The sequence below is a fragment of the Mugil cephalus genome, chromosome 23, assembly GCF_022458985.1.
Source record: "Mugil cephalus isolate CIBA_MC_2020 chromosome 23, CIBA_Mcephalus_1.1, whole genome shotgun sequence".
NCBI lineage: Eukaryota > Metazoa > Chordata > Actinopteri > Mugiliformes > Mugilidae > Mugil > Mugil cephalus.
Window position 1 is genome coordinate 7,718,285 of NC_061792.1, and position 23,297 is coordinate 7,741,581.

Genomic DNA, 23,297 nt, shown 5'->3' on the forward strand with positions numbered 1-23,297 from the left:
CTTCCTTTCTTACTACGGTTCGACAAGGCGTTTTCAGCCTGACATTTCAGCCACGACAAAGATTCTTCACATAGATTCCTACAAAGCCGCATCAGAAAGCCTTTGAGGAGAAGCCCTGAAAAGCCACAATAACCCCTCGAGACACCCGGAGCCATGTGAACCTGGCCGGCATCCAGCGACGGCGACATTGCCGCGTTCTCCCCGCGTCAAAGGCCCATTGTCGTCAGCCCCTCGCTTCCTGCGACCAGTGCCACCTCAGAAAAGCAACACAAAAAATGTTATCTTTTTAATTAGTTTTCCATGTTGGGCGCAAGTGTGCAACATTAGCACAAAACCCGCCGTGTCTTTCTTTGGTTTGAACGCGGCGGAAATGACTGAATCACCAGTTCTGCTCAGTATCCCTCCAGCGCCACGGTGATATCCTGGACGGCTAAACATCAAAGCAAAACACTGAAAGGTTAAGAATGTGCTCTCGTGATGCATTGTAATTAATTTTCGTCGATACCGACTACAGTGACGAGAAAACACCGCGAGCCGTCTTCTGTGGCCCGTTCTGATGTTACACTATGTGTGCGACGTGGGCACGGAGCGGAAACTGGAGTGGATTATGGGATTAAATATATTTAAGAAACACACACGAAAGCATGACAATGCTCTGGTATGAGCATGCGAACAGACGTGGATAAAAAAGCTGTTGCTAGGGACACGCTGGTCTCGAGCTTTCAGTCAGAGTTGAATGGTATTTGTATCTTTTCATAGGCGAATAATAAATATGACAACATGGCATCAAAGGGGAGAAACTAAATATCCAAGCAGTTGAGCATTAATCAGTCATTGATATGATATTGACATTTGAGCCAAAGTGTCAAAGAAGTCTTACAGCCGGAGTTAAGGAGCTTCCCCTAGCTCCTGTAGCTCCTGCCAGACAAGTCGCAGGGTGAACAAAACTCTGGCTCGACAAGACAATAGCTGCGTTTTAATCATTTTATGGATATTTTGAAGTGCAGCATAGCATAAGAAACATGACTGATCAGCTATTTCCCCTTCTAGAGAATAGGAAACAGTCTTTCCTATGTGTGTGATGCCCATTGCTATCCCGCGACCCTTGTACTTGGCATTAAAGTATCTGCCTATACTACCATACGCCAACAACTCCACTCAGTTTTTATTCGCTCCAAACCAGTCAGTGCACCTATTTCACATTTGCACTTCAAAAGTTTGCTCTGACAATTGCTCCACAATTACACAGAAACCGAGCTGCTGTCTTTCATCTCATCTTTCCACTTTCGGACGGGGGAAAGTTTTGATTGCACCTTTGCAACGACGTGAACAAACCCGGCGCACACAGCACTTCTGTTTAGTGGCGTTTTTTTTCCGGGGCTATGTCTGTCAATCCAAACAACATGTAGTGAGAATGTCTAGAATCCAATTACAGCAGGCAGTTGAGCCTGTCAAACAACAGTTTCGGACATGGGCGCGGATGTTTTCTGACGGATGCCATCGTTTGCGGATCTCGGTGCACTCGCTACAGGCTTGTTTGGGATCTATGACTCGCTGGTCATCTGACTTTGGCTAAAAACTGGCGCACCACAGGTGGGTAGTCACTAGGGTAGAACGACAGTAGTTGGTGGTTTGTACAATAGAGGAGAGGATACAGTTAGCTTTTTAGCTTTTGGAGTAAGTGTAATACGGGGAGACAAGGCAAAATGTAAAATGTTAAATACTCTTTGCAAAAAGAAAGCTTCACCTTCAGCCTAAATGATGTATTCCTCAAGACATTGCTGAGATCAAAGACAGCACAAAAAGGTGTTGAGCTCATCTGGCAGCCAGGCCTCTCATGTACTGATGAAGCCAGTATTGCTTTTGCAGTCCATGATTCGCCGCAGCACGTGAGCGGGGTCGTGATTTGCATCGAGGTTCGATCCGAGAGCCTCTGATTGATGTTTTTGCTTTGTGGCCGTGATGGCTGCTTTCTGGCCCGTCACCGTGGCGTTTGTAACGGCTCGTCTCTCGACGAGGAAGGACCCTAACCCCGACGATTCCGTCACAGAATTATCAGCCGAACAAACTTCAATTTCACAACCGATTTCAGTGATGACGTGGATCTAAATAAACCACCGAGTGAAGGAAGGGAGAGCGGGTCTGATTGTTTAAGACAGCAGCAGAGAAGGCGTTTGGCCACCAAGGAACATTTGAATACATTACCATGATTCTGCAGCGTTTCCACCCAAACCCAAAATGTGGCAAGGGCTGCGTTTTACATCTTATGCTGTGATTATGACACCGACGTGGGAGCGTTTAGGAAGATGGCCACCTGTCTGAAGACAGCTAGTCAAAGGCTTATCAAGGTCAAACACTCAATTTGTTATCAGTAATGATGAAAAGGGTATTAAAGTATCATTGCCACAATCGTCTTCCTTTCTGACACATGGTTATTAGCTAGTGAAAAGTGAAAGATTCAGTGCAGCTGTCTAACTGTCGGAGATATGATCAGGAACACAATAGAGCAGATAAAAGCTCCCCCCCTCACACACCCCCAGTAAATGAATGGATACTAGATGTCCAAGGAAAATATGAAATGTTCGAAAGAAATAGTCCTCCCTTAAAAATCCTCCGATGAAACCCTATCCTGTCAAGCATCTCATAGCGTGCCATCCTTTAAGGAGAAGCTCATCCGAAAGGTGCTGTCACCTGCCTCTCATTCTTTGATTGTTTTTTTCCTCAAGCCTCCGCTCCCTCTCCCCCCCCAATCTCCCTGACAGTGTTTCCTCCTCAGCGGATTCATCCAAAATTCAATTACTTTCGAGGAGGTTTCGGCAAGAGAAATGGGGCACTCTCCCGACACTCCCGGGGTTCGGAGTTAGCCCCGAGGAATGCATCTACCTCTCGCGCTCGCACGCAAACAATTTCGGCAATCTACGACTTAGGCTCCGCCGCTTTACTACAGCCCGCCAGATGGCTGCTGAGATGATGATTTATACAGATCTCTCATTTCAGGTCTCTCTTGCTCCGTCACACATCTTCTCGGGCTGTTCACACTGAAGAACCCGGCGCTCAATTCTGAACCGGCGCCATATCTGACGTTTCCGGATGACTGTTCATATCTTTGGAGGACGCTCACCAGACAGCAATGGGAACTGACAGAGGGAGGCAATAACAAGCATCCGTTGTTGAACAAGCTCCTCTCTCAGGTTGTTTGGAAGACATTTCAAATCTGTGGCTGGGAGTTTCGATCGAGCCAAGGTGTAAAACTTGGGACGCTGTGCTCGTTTTTGCTCTTCCGTCGGGGAATCTCGTCCTCCCGCATGCAAAAACGAGCTCGGGCAAACTGCCATGAGTGCTAGAATCATGACATCATTGCTCATTTTTATGGATCGTGACTGGGAATGTGGTTGGTTTGGTAACAGCTAGCAACACCTCTGAACCTACCCCTTAAATGATTATGTTTCACGTGATTAAACGCAAAACGCAATTACCTGTGCTGTAACACTCTGGGTTGCTGTATGAACGTACATCCTTTGTCATTATCCCCCACTCGCTCTCCCCCATGTCACCCCTCTGCCCCCTTCCTCCTACCTCCAGTTGGAAAATTGATATGTACTCTGCTTGGCGAGTTATTAACATTTCTATTTGTGAGAAACACTTTTCTAGCCCTTACACCCTTGGCTGACGCACACGGACACCCACACAAGTCTGTGCTTTCCTCTCTGAATTATTCCATTTTAGATTATCTAATATCCCTGCAACCACAAGCCTCCATGTTCTTGACATGTGCGCAGTAAGTGAAAGAGGAACAAAAAAAAAAAAAATGCAATCAATGTTTCTAAACATGTTAAATGGAATAAATGGTTGTACTGCACACATTGTCCATTCGCTCCCTGGAAACAGCGGAAACAAAAACAAGTGCGAAGAACACAATCAGCAGATGAATAAGAAACAACCAAATGTGATATGTGCAGCAATAGCGTCTTTTTGCCAGTTGTTTGGTGCAGATAATGGAGCTTTTCAAGTAGCAAAATGTATGCAAATGCCCATTGATACTAGGTATGTGATTTAAAATGTGAAGATGTTAGTAGTTAACCCTAACCCTAACCCCTAACCCTAACCTACAATACATTGCCACGGCTTGCTTTATTTTTCATCACGGAGCCACACTGCAAGGATGTTAAAATGCTGAGGCCACAGAGTCCTAATTGATCCAGCACATTCTGTACAATACAGTGACCAAACAGCAGTATTTAGAGCCCTGGAAACAAGAATGGGTTGGCATGCACCCAGCCACAAAGAGATTTCGAAACAAAAAAAAGTCTCTCAGATGTAGATGAAAACTTAAAACTTATTCTAAGGTAGTTTTATCTCCCTACAGGGTTTTCTTTTGAACACTTACACTATTCTAGGTGTGTTGGAGAAACTTTAGCCTAAAATCCCTTCATTCAAACACTGAGGATGTGACCTCAGGATGTCTCCTCTACAACTTAACAGCAATTAAATGCGGATTCATTACACAACTGACAAGTCAGTTATATTTTACGCAAGCTGTCTTCAATTTAAAATAGGCCGGCTTTAGTTATACTGTAACATTAACATAACAGCTGTCTCGTTACTACTTGCTAGCAAAATCTGAAAATAGGTACATCTGTCTTTTTGGGGGGGTTGAGAAAATCTTTTGTCATTTGCTAAATCTTCATTCAGTAACTCTGTGGGAATATGTGCAATCACATTCAACAAATTATCAAGTAAAAGACATCCCATTTGGAGCTTGTCAGTTAAAATGTTAGACTCCAGCTTTGCGGAGGTGACAGGAATTGCTATGTGAGGGTGAAATATGGCACATGCGCTACATTATGTCTGTTTTTTTTTTTAAATTTTTTTGGTCTTGAGAGCTGCTCGCCACCAGTCAGACGGCAATTCTAAGGACACTACCAATCGCGCGCAGGCAGGCTCACGCACACGTCTTTGCTGTCACGTCCAGTTCTTAGTGTCATTCCCTGAGCTGCCTGCTAACTAGATTCTTTATCCTGCCTGGCTGTCGGGGAAATGAGGATGACATTAAAGGAACGGGGCTCTCTCTTTGGATATTCCAGGCTAGGGCTAAGAAGGCTGAGGGAGGGCCTGCTGGAGTTACTAAGGAGGAGAGGTGAAAGGGGAAACGTGGTTGAACGAGTGCTAGAAAAGGGCTGGGAAGAAATGGTGAAGAGGGGGATGCCATGAGAAGCAGTGTCATGAGGCTGAATACAGAGGCTGACAAACGGGGAACAGCTAGTAAACTGCAGACTTATTTGCAGTATTTTGCATCGTATTAATTAACATTAGAATTTTACTGATTCTCATAACAGTCTATGAAATGTGTTGGTGGGATCTGAAACAATAAAGAAATTTATAGCTCCTGCAGTGCAAATTTTGAGGCGCTAAAAGATGTTGATTTTTTAAAATAGAGACAGTTATTAGGGCTGCCACTGGGGTTGTTTGTTCTCTCACAGCTGCTATGGGCATTAAAGCAGCTCTTCAAACTGTCTGAAAGTTTAAAATGAACTCCGATCGAGTACAGCGATGAGTCACGCGCTGGTGTATTAATACCAAGTAGCACTCTTTGAAACGATGCTCAAAACAGACATGGAGGAAATCCGAAGGTCCAATGTGTAGGATAATTTTAGAATTAACTCTTCGTGTTTATTTCTAAAGAAGCTTAAAATGGACGAACGAAAAAACACTGGGTGGTGAAGACCTTTCGCATCTATTTTTTTTTTTTTCACGAGGCAAAATGCAATTTATAACCTCACCACTAGATGTCACTAAATAATACACACTGGACCTTTAAGCTGATCTGCTCCCGTTATATTGGTAGATATCTCATTCATCAACTCGTCTCTTTCCAGCGAGTTATGTGATCCAGTCTGTGTCGACTGACTTGGATGAAATATTTCTCATAGACTCCAGCTACTGTGAAACTCAAATGAATGTCTCTGGCTCTGTATGTACGGCCGGTGCCATTCTAACTCTCATACACGGTCAGAAATCGATGTTTGAAAAGGGATTCACCTGGAGAGGAACCTTGCTACACGACCTGCTGAATGAAAAAATGAAAAAAAAAAAAAAAAACAGTGCGCCACGGGGGGGATCTGACGTCTAACATTAGCTTCATCTAAATATAGAAACAGCAGCAGAAGAAGAAGGTGTATTTGAGAGAAACGCTAAAATAAAAAAATAAAATTTCTCAGGCTTAGGTGGAGGCTTTCAATGGCAGCGATTAGATATTCACGGGCTGAAGCGTTCCCCTCTTTATCTCTCTCACACACAGCCTCAAACACACATTTTTACTCAGCACCTAAATTTAAATCTGTGACACTGAGACTGATCTGCTGCTGAACCGATGAGTCTCCAGCTAAATCTACAGTATGCTAATGCAATGGAGAGCATCAAAGTCTGAGTTCTTCAAGGAGCTCTGACTTAAAGGAAAGAAAAAAAAAGCACTGCATATTTTACAGTGTACCAGCAAGCGCAGATTTCATTGGATACGTCTTTTTATCAAGCAGGATTGTTGACATCCCATAATACCACAAAGCAGCTTTATACAGATGAAAGGGAATTATTAATAGCGATCAATAAGATGCATTACATAAATGTTCCTTAAAGTAAAGGCCTACAAAGATATCGCAGTTTGCCAAATCACTTAAGCCGAATGTACTGAAGCAGCAGAACTGTGGGCTGATTTAAGGGGGAATGAAAGTGGATTGTCAGATTATTAACACAAGTTAATAAACGCCTACCCCACAACAACTATAATCATTAAGGCTGCTAAACATTTATCTTACGGATTTATTTTAATCAAATCAGCCACTTGGAAGAATCAGCCAAAAAGCAGAGCGCACAATCCAGCCAACAGCTAACAAAGCAAACACAACCTTTGTTCAAATAAACAATGAGCTTGAAATTGTCCGGTTGACGTGACCTTGCTTGCAGAGAGTGCACTAAGGATAATAAGTGACGTACGGCATGAGGATTTCAGTTTGTCTGACTGAAATAGGGCTTTTACAGTGAAATGAAGCAAAACATACTTTCCAAATGGCAGGTGTTTCAACAGCACTCAGCAAATATTTGTTTACTGTACATTACCAGGTACACAGAGTACCCACACACAAACCCATCAATCTGAAAGCCACTCCGAAAATGCCCCTTCCATGTCTGAACCAAAACAGCCCTGCGAGCGAAAATAAACTTAAGGGCTAAGGCAAGCAGACATGCTGTAGCTACCGCTGAGAGCCGAACGACGCAATGCAAATAAGCCCTCGCACAATAACAGACGACCCACATCTCCATGCTAGGCAGCCGAGATTCAATATCGGAGGACAAGGAGTGCTGCGTCCCCAGGCCCTTCTTGTAAAGTGGCCCATAAATCAAGAACCCTGTTGAGAGCCGGTCTCTGTGGGTCTGGTCCAGGATTGGGGAAACAGTGCTGTGCTCTGGCTGGGAAAAAAAAAAAAAAAGGCACAGTCGAAACCACCACCACCACCACCTCCCCAACCCGACAACCCCCCAACAGTTGCAATGCAAGGTTTATCCTCGCAGCATAAAATTATTACCGTCATTAACCAAACTGCGGACTGGAATGGTTTAAATGAATAGATGATGCTGGCGCTCGGTGATGAATGTACCGGAGGTATTACTTAAGCCGAGGAACATTTGTGGAAAATAACTGCAGGGTTGCCTTATCCGCTTAATTCTCACATCGCAGTCAGCAATGATACACATAATGATCACCATTTCGCACACAAAATGGTCAATGTATACAGACTGATGGGTAAAGCACGACGTTACGGCAATGCCTTTTAAGTTCTAAAGCTTGAAAGGTGGTTTGGGATAAGTAAAATGAGTACTGCTTGTAATTTTCTAACATTGCCTTGCTTGTATGTCAACCAATTCGTTGTATGCCATGAAGCTGAGTGAAACGTTGGACACACGGGTGATGGATAATCATCTAAACTGTTGGACCAACTGTTTTTGTTTGTCCAATCTATATTACAATAAACAAAAATGTCATTCACGGAGCACATTCCCATCACAAAACAAATGATGTAGTATCTCAAAATAAAGAATGGTCTAATTATGCGGCATAGACATGGTTAGGGATAAGCGGTTATTTATCACGGTTGGCATTAACCTATTGCAAATTCCCAAAACTTTACCTTAATAGTAACAATTTAATTGAGACTTTTGACACATGACCATTAATTTGAGTTATTACTCACATTAGGTTGATTTGGTAACGACTTCAAAAGATTTATCGATGCATTGTACAGTAGCGTTCGCACAATTTTCTGGTTCAGGGCACGACTCAAAAATGGCACATTTGGCGACGCAGTGTTCACATCCAGCCGTCTCGGACCACCTTATACTAAGTGAAAAGAAAAATAAGCTGTAAACACTTTGCTGATCCAGGTCTCATGTGAAGTGGTTAATGGCAACTGAAAACTAAAGAAGTGCTAATGAAGCGCCCCCTTGATTTCACTCGCTATTAATCCCTTGGCGTAGCTGTTCTATTTAAGCTGCGGCCCGGCTCAGAGGAGAATCGTCTCGGCGTCCCTACTGAGGCCTACCGAGGCCATCTGTGTGTACACTCATATAGCGTATGCAAATAGGCCATATCCACGGCTCCCACTCAAGGCGATGCTCTTTATAATAGCGGGAGCATTTTCTTTTTTCGGCGAACGCTCAAAAGCCGTCGCGGACGCAACGCGTCCTAAGCGGGTTTGCGAAAGGCTCTGCTGAATTCTCTGAATACCTCAGCACCCTCCAATTAGAGAGCAGGTCAAAATGTGAACACAGACGGGCGGCTGAGGTGGTGTTTCGATAGCAGCTGCGTCACTTCCAGTATGCAGTTAGCCCGCTAAAATAATTTAGTCCGGGACTCTTTTTTTTCCCCCCGCCAACTGACACTTTGTGCGATTTTTCATCTCCACACCAACGTATGGAATGTCACAACAAAGCCTTCATGAATGAGTAAGCACAGATCCGATGAAGAGAGGAGGGGAAATGGGAGGAAAAATTGCTCATTTTCCTTCCCCTGGCATGCAATTTCCGTCCGCTATCCGCATCTCTCTAAAAGCTATCTAAAACACATCAACTTCATCTTTCCAGGCTGGATGGGTCTCACAGGATCACCTCCAGACATGGTGCAAAGACAGTGGGCCTGAAGAGAAAGGATGAAAATAATAATTCTGTCCTCTTGCTTATAGCAATGGGCTTCTCATTTTACTGCTGATTAAAAAGGGGGGAGGCAGTGGGCGCTTTCACTTTGAGCATCGCTTGCCCCTAGAAAAGAAAAATACCGTATATTGAGGTAACCGATCATGCCTTAGATCGCCTTTTCATCAGAGAGAGCGCTACACGAGTATTCCGCCACCTCCTTTTTCATTTTAGTCATCTTACAATTGACCAGCACAACATTTTAGCTTCGGGGCACACTACACTGCAGCTGACCTCAAGTTCTTTTATTTCCAGCCGTAACAAATGGGAAAATAAATGCTTTAAAATTGCATTTGATTCTTGTCAATTTATGCTTGGCGGAACACACACATACAAAGCTTGAATTTGTTCTCCGCCGGCGACGTGAAATGACAGTTCGAAATAAAGCCATCACCGTCCTTTTACTGGGGTATTAAGGACTGCTCCGGTAGAATGTGAATGCCATTATACGCGGAAAGTAAATACAGCTCGGAGTGCAGCAGCAGGCACTCGTCTCGATTCATACATGAAGGCATTCATATCATGGTCCAAAAGAGAAAAAAAAAAAAAAACAATAAAAAAAAGAGTGACCATGAAAATGATTTGTAAGGAAGATCATTCTTTATTATTCCTCTACAGTGAATTACAGCAGGGAAGGGTGCACCCGGAGCACGACTGCCACAAAGTAAATGAGGGTCCCAATTTTGAGGGCCACTTATTTTTCCATACAGCTGGGCCTCCAATCAGCATGCTGTGGTTCTTCTAAAGAGTGGTCCCTGCAGGAGAACTATGAGGGAACAAAGCACGATTCTTTTGTTGGTAGAGACACATGTCCCTGGAATATACCAGCCCTGATGTTGGTCATAATACAAATTGACGTTTCTCCTGATGGCTAATTAAAAGAAAACTCAATTAAATGTCATAAATTAAAGCAGATTGATGCAACAATCAAATAACGTAAAGCTGTCCAGTTGAACGATTTGCTGCTGCGGTCATATTGGCCTAATAAGTACTAAAGCTCATACATACTAAATGGTTTAAATGGTATGCCAACAGTGCTGCCAGATACTGATAGTTTCCAGCCCGAAAGCTGTTCAAAAGCCACTAACGCGCACTCAAAACAGCCCAAAATATTTGATTGATAGTTTGTACTTGGACCACCCAGGCTGCTAGTGAATGGAAAGCATCCGGCAAACAACCCACAGCAGCCAACCAACACAACTACTCACATTTAGCTCCAAGAAAAGCCATTCGAGGACGCCGTCATGTCCGCCGGCTGATAAGCAGATGCAACGCAAGTCTTTAGAAACGAGCAGTCAATGCTCTCACGCTCGCACAGATTGAGGAAGTCAAGGGACAACAGCGGCATTGTCATGCATGTCACCTGAGCCACGTAGAGTTTCATTTGTTTACAACCAAATGACTCTGGGTGGAGTTTTTTTGAAATCTGATCCGATTGGTGTATTACCAGCTAATGGCTAATTTTACCGTGTTTGTTCAAAAACTCTAGGATACATCACTCGAATGACTTACACAAGACATCTTAGGAGTCTACAGACAATTAGATAATTCAAAAATAAGCTAAACTACAGCATTTTTTTTACTACTATATGGACTATATACAGTTTTAACCCCTTTCCTCTCAATGGGCGAGTCAACATGCCCAGACATACTGTTATCTACCTGATCTACCATACTTGTCAATTCATGACATGATGGCTGCAACACAAATAAATAGCTCTGAATCAGATCGATGCCCAATGATTGGGACGGAAAATGGAACAAGGCATGGGGAAAGAGGAATCTCATCTTCAGGGGAATTGGATTTTCAAAAGATTTAACTGAGAGCACGTCTGTTATGTATGTAGTCCGCGGCGTCTAATACTCAGATTTCACAACAGCCAATAACTCTGCCCAGCGGGGATGGGATGGCGCTCACGCTCCAGCACGACGTTTGTAATATTCGCACAAATGAATACCGCCACACGTGTACACCGACACACAAAAAGCCGTGCGCACCTCTCGGTATTTTCCATTTCCCCTCGAGTCTTATTAATGTCATTTAACCGCCATGATTGAGGCGGCTCCCACTCAACTTCCCCGCCGACATTCTTGCTCACAAATCCTCATCAATTGCTCCAATCGCTCCTCACACAGAGCCAATATTCTACGGTGAGACAACCCTTATTCCCCACCGCATTAATGAACTCTTTCATTTGAAAGCCTTTGACTGTCCGCCCCTTGATTGCAAAGCCAAGGCCAATAGGCACCGGTGACAGCTTCTTGAAAATTAAAAGTATCAATCAAGACAGGAAGGAGGAGGGGTTGGATGTGTGTGACGTTTTCAGATGTCTACCAGAGGGGCCATTATAAGCGGAACAGGGTCAAGTGGCTTTTCAAAACGCTTGACGTGGATTGTTTTAGCTCAAGATGCGTTGAGTTAAATGTCAGCTACTAGAGGCAAAATGGGAATGATACTATATGTGACATTGGATGGGTTTTACATACCACAAATGGCAAATAACTGACATGACTAACGTCCTCTGCATTCAAATATTTTAAAACAAGGTTGGTCAGCTAGCCCTAACCCTGGCAATTCATCCCCAGGGTTTATTAAGACAAGGGAGCAGTCAAATGTGGCATGAGAGTTAAATTGCTTTTACCACTAATGAAGGATTCCAAATGATTCCTAAAATAAACGCACCAATGAAAGAACATCTTCAGGCGTACATTAGCAGCTGCACTTAATTCATCACGGCGCAGAATAGGAATTCAATGCTGCTGGGCAAACTTGACCAGCATAAAAAAAGTGCCAATGCCGGATGACATAATCTCTGTCTAAATCAATTTCTGTGTGAGAGCACTCGACTCAGCTCGATATGTAGCTGCAGGGCTTCCGTTAAGTGGCCGCTGCCACTTACCTATTAATTCATGTGGTGCTGTTTGGTCCTGTGGCAAGCACAGCCCCAGACGTTGGGAATTAATACAGAAGGCTAGTGATTAAAGCCATAACCATAAACCAAGAGGCAACGTGTCGCCGAAAACTCAAGAGACTTGAAGGAGATCATGGGATTTTGGAGCAAGCTTTTTTAAAACGGGGTGAGTGCAAACGTGGCTGAAAATAGAAAACGATACGCCACTGCTGATTATAAGTTGCTGAGGACCTGCAGGCCTTGCCCCAAGGAAGCAACACAACTCTGCAGCAATCGTTTGCTTGATGCAATTGTGACATGCAACTTGCAAGGCTAGTGTCGTCTGCAACTGTTCCTCAGAGCGAGAGGGGGGTACTTTAAGCCAGCATCTGCTCTAACTTTACATCAGTATCACTTCCTGACTCCTAAATATGTCTAACTGGCAGACCCCAGCCTGGTCAGAGCCAGAGTGGGGCTCCAACATCCATCTGGACAATCATAAGCCATCATCCATGCAAGCAAGGGAGGGAAGCGGGAGGAGGGGAGAGGAAACACGAGCAAATACGAGGAGAAGCACACAGAGAGCCGACTCGCCGAGCAATCACTCAGCAGAAATAATTTGAAATAACTAAGACCGGGTTCTTCTCGCCTCCTTCCGCTGAAACGCGCGCACACGCGCGCGTTTTGAGCGTGCGTCAACCAACATACAGTCGTGCACTTCCACCGGCGCGCACACGCACGCAAACACACACACAAAAGGCGCACCGCTGACGCACCGGAGCCGTACGCAAACACTCACATTGTCACACAATTAGAAGAAGAAAATGTGTGTGCATAAAATTAGCGGTCCGCGTGCGCTGACGCACTGGTCGCGTGGCTCGGATGAGTGTATTTTCACTGAATAATACAGGGGACTTCAGCAGTCCACTTTCACTGCCGTACTGCAGCCGTGGATAGTTCCACTGAAGAGGTTCCGGAGGTACTACAGCAAAAGATTGAAAAAAAAAAAAAAAAAAAAACTGGAGCTGTACGGGTAACTGGGGGAAAACATGTTCTCTCCAAATGCGCATTTACGTGCCGCATATTAGAAGACCGTGAATCCAACTGATAAAGCCCGTGGATAAGTGGCTGATGCTTATCTGGGTATATCAAATGAAAGGATGAAATGTCAGGGCCAAATTCATCGTGGGTGCACGCAAACGGAGGGCAGCATGGTCCAACTTTGACAGGGAAAAAAAAAAAAAAAAAAAAGAATAAATTTAACTTACCCACAAGCAGTCTCCAAACGGTAGCGTACACTCTGCTGTCAGTTCAGATAGCCCCACACCATCACGGTGTATCAGAATCTGTTCTGGTCTACAGAGTAAAGCAGAAACGGGTTTTCTTCTTCTTCTTCTTTTTAAAGAAGGATATCCAGCTGGGAAATAGTCCACTTCTCCGAGAACGCAACGCCTGTCCCAAAATTACATATTGCCAGTCCTGGCTGGCGCAAATCAGAGCGCAAAAACACCTGCAGATAGTCACTTTCAAACAGCGGGGGAGAAGGAAATGAAGAAAATCATGACAGTGATTAGGGAAATGGTCGACGGAATCAATGAGGGACAATATCAGAGGAGGCAATTAGTCTGATTATCCTATTAAAGCAGTTGCTCCGCCGCTCGCAGCCACGCAGCACCCGGCAGGTGAGCCCCAGCGACTACACGAGCGCAAATTTCCAAAGTGATGTGCAGAAAAAGACACATCGGATGCCTCTCTCTCTCTCTCCCTCTCTCTCTCTCCCCCAGTGCCGCTGTAGCAACGCGAAACGCGTCAAGGAAACGCAAGTATCCAAGAACACGATGGGGATTTTCGAAAAAATAAAAGCTCACAATAAGAGCATTCGTCTGCAATCCAAATCCTCATCATGAATATGATATAGATCATTAAAGCAGCATTAAATCACACCGGGTTTGTGTTTTCTATAAAGACATTAGTAGATCCTGGAAGTATATTGACGTTGGCGCGTATTTGGAGCCGCTTCACCCGCACAACGATTCACCACGGCTTTTATTTTGAAGGACGCCTCAAAGGATGCGGTTTTCTCAATCGGCCTAACTGGATCGTTTTAGTTCGACCTGCGTTCCTCTGGAGTCCTCATCCTCCACATGGCGCACTGGCGAAACGCTTCTTATAAACGCGTCCACACAATGCGTCTATTTCACCAAGTAAACACAAAGTGTGGGACTCAAAGGAGTCAATGCTGCTGTGAAGTGCAAGTTTGAGGATGGGCGCACTGCCACCCCAAGGTCTGAAATGCACTGTTAAAATGTCCTCAAGTTTAAACATCTTATTGTGATATGATGATAAACGCTATGTATATTACACCATTCTTATGGTGTAGGATCCTCAAACAACAAAACATATTTCTCGGCCTCAAACCTTAGAATTACAGCATCAGCGTGAACTCGGAGGCCCAGTTTTCTTGCAAAGTTGTGCGTGATTATGAGGAATCCGAGATGTAATGTCTAGACAAGAGCGCCACTGAAGAAAATGAAGTGGAAAGACTCCTGAAAGACAGATTTTACGAGTATAAAAACCGAGTTATTTTCAAAGCAGAGTCATCCAGAAATCCACAGGGTGTTTTATTGTATTTTAGATGAACTATTATAGGACCGACGCTGCAGAATGACTGAATATAACTAAAGAAATCAGGCAGACAAAAACCCATGTAACTATGCGCAGTCGCTACGTGTGCACCTTACCTTCTTTTTTTTTTTTTTTGCCAAACAAAATGGTCTAAATGCTACGCTCCATTACCACAAAATTAGATTGTTTTTTTCTTCAGTGGGCTTATGAAGGCAGTCTTGGCTTTATTATATTTTGGGAACGTTTGAGAAAAGAAAAAAAAAACATGACTGCTTTGACAAACCGGTCTCTGATGAGGATTTTAATATTAAAAACGCAAAACAGAGATCTTAGCGTAGATCACTGTGCAGTGTATCCACATGTGACGTCAGTATTCATTGGTTTGGATCATTATTTATCTCCATCTTTTCCTTGTTTCTATATTAACTAGACGCTTGGACTTCCAGTCCTCAGAGCTCTGGTATTAAGAGCATTTATGAGTAACCGCAGATTCACGTCCAGACAAAACTCTGAATCACTAAAGGTGATGAATGGACGGCTCTTTGCCTGTTCTTCCAGGGCTGCAAAGGTGTGATCTAGATTAAAGACTTAAAGGTAAGCGGGTCTTCCTGATGGCCAAAAAAAAAAAAAAAAAAAGGGACTCGTTTGATTTCCTCCTCACTGGGCTACCCCTGTCAAGACTTTGGCCTCTGGCATTGCGCTTCTGTGAGGTGAATTTCGATGAGGGGAGGGCTTTGAGGAGGAGACTGAAGGAGACTCGGACTGAAAATGTGCACTTGTGAGCTTTCTTTGTCATATACAGATCCTGACGTGCATAGAGGTTCCTTAATGAGCGAAGGAGTGACAAACACTGCATTGATTCCCCCCCTTCTATTCGAGGTTTGCGTCCGCAAATGCCCTCAACTCGGTCGACTGTTTAGTTCGTAAGCATTATTTATCTGCTAATCTGAGGACATGGTGACAACCTGAAAGTGTTTTGAATGTTAGAATAGACACGTGGACGCAACGTGACAGAGAATTCGAGGACAAATTATCCGTAATGAGAAATTCATTAAATTGGTGAAATATATGTCAGTGTTTTAGGGATTATTGGGGGGAAATAATACACAGGGGACAAAGTGGAAGGCTAGCGCCATTCATACACAATATCTTTCAAGCACTGCTTGTTTGGGGTTTCCTGGGCAACCACAAATAACCAACCGTCAATTACAAAGCTATGTGCGATTAGCCTCATATGTGGAGGGTGCTTAAGTATCTGCATCCTAGAGACTGTTGCTGAGGCAGGCTAAACATACGAGGTGAACAAAAGAAACCCCCAAACAAAAAGTCAACAGGCTACAGATCCTTTTTGAAGCCGACGAGTGTGTTCATTTTCATGCTCGATATTAGGGGCGGATATTGGCACGAGTTCACGATACGATACGTATCACGATACATGAGTCGCGATACGATACATTATTGCGATATGATGATATTGCGATATCTTGCAATATTTTTCATAAGTCTTCTGACTTTTTCATTTAAACTCGACATTAAGACATTCCAAAGTGATATCGTATCGGAAGAAAGAATATCGCAATATATTGGCATATCGATATTTTTTTACCACCCCCACTTGATATATAATTCTAAATGCATGTGGACTTGTAACAATGATGGTGGGCAGTCCCTTCTGTAGTTGTTGTATTCGTCTGACTATCTGGCTAGTGGCTTTTCTGACTCAGTTAATTACTGTCTGAAAAATTTGCATTATTATGCCTTATTCCTCACATAATAAACAATTCTCGACTATAAAATGAAATGTAAAGTGAAATTCTAGTCATTATTTTGCGCCGCATGCAGGGACTAGAAAAACAAATTGGAAGTAAACTGGGAAACCGGACAGAGAAATAAAATGGTGGAAAGAAATTATTGCCCCTGACGTGTACACGGTTCAGTATGAAATAGTCCTCATTTGTCCACAATGTGAAATATAAAAAGCAATGTTCTTGCATGTTTGCTAATTAATTTATACAATGGCATTTCCAAAAGAGCACTGGTGTGTGGAGGCTTATGCTTTGGACTTTATAAATTTTTCACAAAGTACAAACAATCAACAATGTTTTAGCATAAAAAAAAAAGAGAAACTCGTTCTGCACAAAAAGTACAAGTGGGCACCATTTTCCTGACGATTTTGAGGATGCCGCCTGTTGGAATATTAACACCGATCAGGCTTAACATTATGACCACCCTCCTAATATTGTCTCCCTTGTGCCTCAGCTGTAATTTTCCAAGTGAACAGACATGCAAGAACCCTCTGCAGCAAACTGTAAGAAGTCACAGCCATATGTGAATTTGAATCAGGGGTAATAATCAGACAACATCACTTGGTGAGATGGACTGTTTTCAGAGAAGGCTGCAGATTTAATTGGGGTAATGAGGTCACTGGAGGAAGCCTCGAAGCCCTTCTCCAATTACTGCCTACCAAACACAGAGCTGCAAACAGGACCGAGCAGAAAACATCACGACATGACAAAGTTATTACAGTGCAGCGCGCAGATTAACAAAGCGTGACCCTTCCTGTTAAACAAATAACGCACGTTTTAATTTGTTCCTGTGGTTGAATAATGATACAGAGCGAACAAAAAAGAGACCCATCATTTCAAGAGAGCAAGCTTAACTTGCACACACTGTAGCCTTCCTCTAATTAGAGCTGCAGACGACATAACCTCTCACGAAGACGTTGTGTTTTTTTTTGTGTGTGTTTTTTTTGGTAGGATGCCGTCATGCAGCCGATGCATAATTCACAGCTCATCCCTGATTCAGTTCAGCTCCCCCGAGAGGATTTAATGGGATATGACTTCATGTAAGTTTGGATGTGATAAACAGAATCCAGTGTTCCCAGCTAGGGGAACGTTTAAGGGAAGGCTTTGCACCGATTCTCAGTTCTTTCTGACCAACACAAAGACTTTGAAAACATAAACCTGTCCAACATTAATGGTCAAGGCCAGCCAAACATGGACGAATGATTTCTCTAAGTCAACAGAGAGTTCTTAGATGTGGCAGCAGTCTGTTGCACACAGATCAGTTTGAAGCATTTTTTTTAGGCACAAAGCGGTGAGCACATTCTGTCTCTGTGTCTCAAGGCAAAGCAACGCATCAGGTGTTGCAAAGTCACAATAACCTCCCGCTGCACCAAACAACGGGGGACCGGACAATTTGGACATGATGGACGTGGATTTCTCTGACAGCGCAAATCTCCATGAATTCCTTTATTGTATATTACTGCATGGTGCATTCAACTTCAGAGTGAGCCACGTATACGGACATTTATGTTTTATTCAAGCTCGCTATCTATGGTAACACAAGTAAAACAGTTCAGCGCTGAGCCGTGTTAGCAGACATAAGAGTGACAGTTAAGTAGTGATAAAACACATTTTGCGGTCTATAACAAAATTCCTACTGGACCAGGTTCCCATAAGAGCACTCTTTCTAGGCTTATGCAAGTAAGAAAAGTCACTGAACCCACTTTCCTAAAATAAATAGTTACATGCTCTAGCAGAGGTAAGTCTGTTTGCAGATATTTTTAAAGTCCTCCTGGCCTACATCTGACAGCTCAGAATGGTTATTCTTGTCAGGGAGCCGATATTGACTCGTAATTCATTTTACTCTTGAGCTTATCTGAATGGCCTTGACCACGCAAACTGAAGAGAAAGAATAAATGTCGGGAAAGATACCCCTGACTTTTACTACGCCAAACACACGCGTTGAATACCAAAAAAACTCCCAGTTGTCTATCCCCTTAAAAGGTGATATTGTACGAGTAGGGGACATGTCACTTCCCAGGGACGCCTAAGGACCTTATTCCATCCCATGGTGTCCAAATAAGACATGACAAAATTCAAATGTGTCATGAATGATGTATACACACACAACATCATCATCAAAGATAATAATCAGGCCCAAAAAGCACCAAGGCCACCCAGCTTGGCTGAAAAAAACTACAGCGACAGATTCCCACATGCAAACAACTTTACTTAAACAACTTTTGGGTGTGGCATCTTTCTAATTATGTATCTATATAGTTTTATGACAAATTACATGACTTGTAGTCTATAAAACTGATTAAAAATGTATAAAGTCCCAGTGGAAGAGGATTAGGGTTAGTTAGGGTTAGGGTTACGATGAAGAAGATGTTATCTGTGACGGGTGGAATCCAGTAAAATATATCAATGCTCCATAGTTTTGCCACAGAAATGGACTTTCTTGCTTTGCTCAACATAAAGACACATGAATCCAATTTGGTTTCACACTAAATTAAACTTGTTACCCAAACTACGATGTGACTTTTGTTCATAAGTCGTAAACTTTTAATTGGGCTGCATGAATCTAATGGAGGCAATTACAAAAATGCAAGCAAGTAAGTATTTTGCATCATAGTTTAAACTTAAGAAAACAAACTGATAAAAAAAAAAAAAACGGTATCCCACCCACCTTCAACCCATTCTTTGCATGATGGCATGAAAGGTCTACAAGCAGTTGAGAGAAAGCTGCTGCGTTTAGCAGGGAAATGATAAAAGCACTTTATTTGACTGCAAGTGTTTGAAGTTCGCTCTGCAGATTTTTTCAGTCGCTACAGACGGATAAAGGAATGGAGTAAAGAGTGGAAAGGAGGATGAGAAACCTGCTAACCTTAGAAAAGACTTGGCAAGTAATCTACAGGTCAGGTCCTTTTGAAATCCACACTGCTGGATATGGAGACAACTGGCGTCAGTTGTTTAACCTTAAACCTCTTTATCCTCATGAATACTGAAGTATAATCTAATTAAAACATGTCAAAAGTCAACAGACAGAAGATTACAAAAATCTGTGTATTTCAGCTGTCACATGCGCTTGAGTGAACCAACGCTTTAGCGCATATGGTCTGTCCAAAAACGGATTTTGAAAACATGAGTTGCATCTAAACAGAATTCTTAGAAGTCTCTAGGCCTCTAATCATATTTTGATGATGTTTCTCAAGAAGAAAATTAGGTCGTACATATGTATCCCCTAGGGAGACAGAAGTAAGCAGTATCTGGTTATCTGAAGCAATGCGTGCTTAACATCCTTATTCAAAGAGTATGCTTAACTTGATATACTGTCAACACAAAACACTAGAAATTAGACGGGATGCAGGCGACACAGTGGCTCTGTGGTTAGCACTGATGCCTCCCAGAGAAAATGTCTTGGTTTCAAGTCCGACTTGGGCCTTTCCGGGTTGAGTGTATGCGTGGGTTTTTCCTGGGTACTTTGGTTTCCTCCTATTTCCAAAGACATGGTTGTTAGGTTAGTTGGTGATTCTAAATTGACCCTAGGTGTGAGTTTGAGTGTGAATGGCTGTTGTCTCTGTGTTTGACTAGCGATCTGTCCAGGGTGTACCGCACCTCTTGCCGGATGACAGCTGGGATAGGCTCCAGCAACACCCGCGACCCCAGTGAGGATAAGCGGCAGTAGAAGATGAGATGAGATGTAGAATGCACCGGGTCTAAGTGGCCCCTATTAGAGGCAGGATATGAGACGTGGATGCTTAGGCAGAAACAACACTGTAAGTCATTGTGCAATGAAGCTTTAAACAATGTCTTTTTGTCAGAGCCATTGTATCATGTTTGTAGACAATTCTTAAAATAATTGATGAAGGACAGGGCAGAATCCTCAAGCCGACCCATTCAGGAGATCGCACGTCCAATGGAATGTGAACTTGCTGGGTCTGATCTATCCACTGCATCCTGCAGATTTGCCTGAAATGTTGTTTAGCCTGGGTAATGGAGTGATATGAATAATAAGTAATTCCCGGTGAGCTCTGTTCGGCTTTGTAGTGGTAACCAGGCCTTGCACTTTGATTTATGAATGATGCATCAAGAGCTCCAATAAAGATATTCTGAGTGCCGAAACAAAAAGACCCCCTGCATTCGTATGGACATCGCTCTTCAGTTAATTAATGGAAATAGACCCAGGTGGTCCATGTGTGATTGATGTCAAACCTTGGATCAAACTTGAAAATGCACCCTAAGACATAACAAGAAATATTCATTAATAAGGACGAGGAATGAGTCGGGTTGCAGGTTCAAAGAAAAGATGCGCCACTAGAGTAAGACGACCATAAAAGCCTTATTGGAGACGGATTACGGTAACGTAGGAATCTCATGTAACTAATAATGACAATTCAGCTGCTGTTTCTAAAAACACATTGTGCCACCCACACAGCACGGCACAAGAGCTTCTCTTACCCTATACTTGCCAGTGCTAGGACTCAATATGGAGGAGAGCCATGCTTTCATCCAGTGTGTGTGACATATCGGATTATCAAATTTAAAATATTATGCAGGGCATATATCAGCCTGTCAGAGATGAGTAAGAGCCGCTGGTTTTTGCAGAGAGGTTGGTATATTATCGATTTATTTTGGGAATGCCTTACTGTAAATTACCTTTTTTTTTTCTCTGAACAGTGTCCATATGTTTTGGGATGTTTTGTCCTACTTTCTACTGTATGTATTCAATGTCAACACCATTAAAATACTGTACACACGCCATTAATCAGTCATGGACAAGCAAAACGTCCAAGTCGTTTTAAGACAGAGAACAAAATGTAATCTTATTTTTCCAAAGACATTTGATGGATGACTAACTGCACTTAATTAAAGAGACAGCAGGAAAACCTACTGCAGGAGTTTGATAATGGACTTACTGGGATGGGAGGAAAGCCCTAAAGTGAGGTGTCTGTTTGGCACTAATTATCTTTGACTTACTAATGAACCTGTAAACTGATGTGTTGCCACTCCAAGACTACGTTAACAAAGTAATGAATTAAAACCCGCCGCAGAAGGCAAAGAACAATGGAAGTAGTAGTAGTAGAAGTTTGTACCCCTCAAAATCTGTGGGAAAAGGATAAATCAAACATAAGAACAACTCTTGTGGACTGACGATGCAGAAAAAAAAAAGAAAAAAAAACTAAAGCCATCGTGTTTTACTCTAGTAGTCGGAAAGTTTTTTTCAGTCATGTCATGAGTAACCGGAGTCTAATATGCTGCTGCAGCTGCGCATGGTGCAAGTCTTATTCTGCAAAACAGCAAGTCAGAATAAAAGCCTCCTTGCTGTAGAGTTGGGAGATGCAAAGCTTTGACTTGTCAGCCAAAACCTCACTGTGGCTGTTGATGTGTACATCCCTCCATGAAATATCTACAACTGATCAGATATTTTTAGACAGAAAGGAGAGAAAAAAAATGCCTTTGAAGTGGTGAAAAATATTCCATTTTATCTTGGTTGCGCTATATAACGCAACTGGCACTCGTAAAAAGATATGGGCTAGTCCAATCCTCCTCCGCCCCCTTAAGACAACACCAAGTGGTTGTAGAGTTAGATAGATAAAGAACTAAAGGCACTAAAATCCATCTTGCTTATGAGAAAATTTGATTTTTTACAAATTCCAACTTCAGGATACATCTGGACAAAAAAAACATGCAGCCATTTAGAATGAATTTCGCACATTATTCTGTTTGAACTATCACTTGCGAGACGAAAAGACGCAAAACCAGCGATGTCCTGATACCAGAGACCTGCACATGGAGGCAGAGTTCCATCTACATCAGAACATACTGTTAACAAAGAGCCACATTCATTTCTTCACGTTCATTTGTGCCGGGACTGAGACGTAACATCCATTCAAGCAGCTGCAACTTTGGGCACTTCCACTTTCACTTAAGCACTCAGCCGTCACGTTAGCAAAAAGCTGGCACGGCCTTTTATTCAACACTTAGTCAAAAAGCCTCCATGTACACAACAACGAGTAAACTCCCAACCCGTGACTCGTCTCCATTAATTATAGCTTACATAATGCAGCACGTGATAACCCATTATTCGAATATTATTCCGCAAGGTTGAGCATAAAACACTCTCCTCTGAACTACAGGGACATTTTTTTTTTATTTTTTCTTTCTTTCTTTCTAATAGTTTCTCGGCTCATTTGGACTTTAAGCTCATGCATTTCTAATGAGACGCTTTTTATGTTGCTTGCAGCATCCCAACAAAATCAGAATGCACCCGCCAACCGCTGCCTAAAGACTTTTGAACGGGAAACTGTACATTTGAGAGTTTTTACACCGAGAAACTTTACTTAGGTAAAGGGGTAATGATCCTAGGATGCTTTTTCAAGGCAGTAAACTTACAAAAACTCCACATAGTTCATATTGAGGGGACTGTTTCTTAAAGGGAGTGAAATCCTTTGTCGCTGCCCTTGAAATAGAAAGTTCGAGCATGAGAACAAAGCTTTTTACTACAATTCCCATGGCTATGATTACAGATAAGACTCCCCCCAGGCAACTCTAAGTGAAGGGCAGATGAGAAATAGAAGCCTTGCATGTGGTCTAACTACAGTACAACTAATTGGTTACAAAGCCAAATCTGAAAAGACGACTTCTTCGTACGTACGCAGGAGGTCACATTCATACACAAACGGAAAGATTGACTGTCTGCGGTGCTTGTGCTTATTCTCCATATTGAGAATGACTCCATTCATCACTCCGT

At 42.9% G+C, this 23,297-nt stretch overlaps 1 protein-coding gene across 2 annotated transcripts in view; it reads right to left on the bottom strand.

The window, feature by feature from the left end:
* The window catches only part of LOC125000864 (interleukin-1 receptor accessory protein-like 1), a 244,235-nt gene that overhangs the window by 195,038 nt on the left and 25,900 nt on the right, over positions 1–23,297 (bottom strand). Inside the window, exon 1 of one of the 2 annotated variants that reach the window (XM_047576583.1) lies at positions 13,403–13,875. The exons of the other annotated variant lie outside the window; for it this stretch is intronic. The gene's annotated coding sequence lies outside the window, so the exon portion shown is untranslated. Of the gene's footprint in view, positions 1–13,402; positions 13,876–23,297 lie in introns of those variants that run through there. 2 annotated transcript variants of the gene reach the window in all.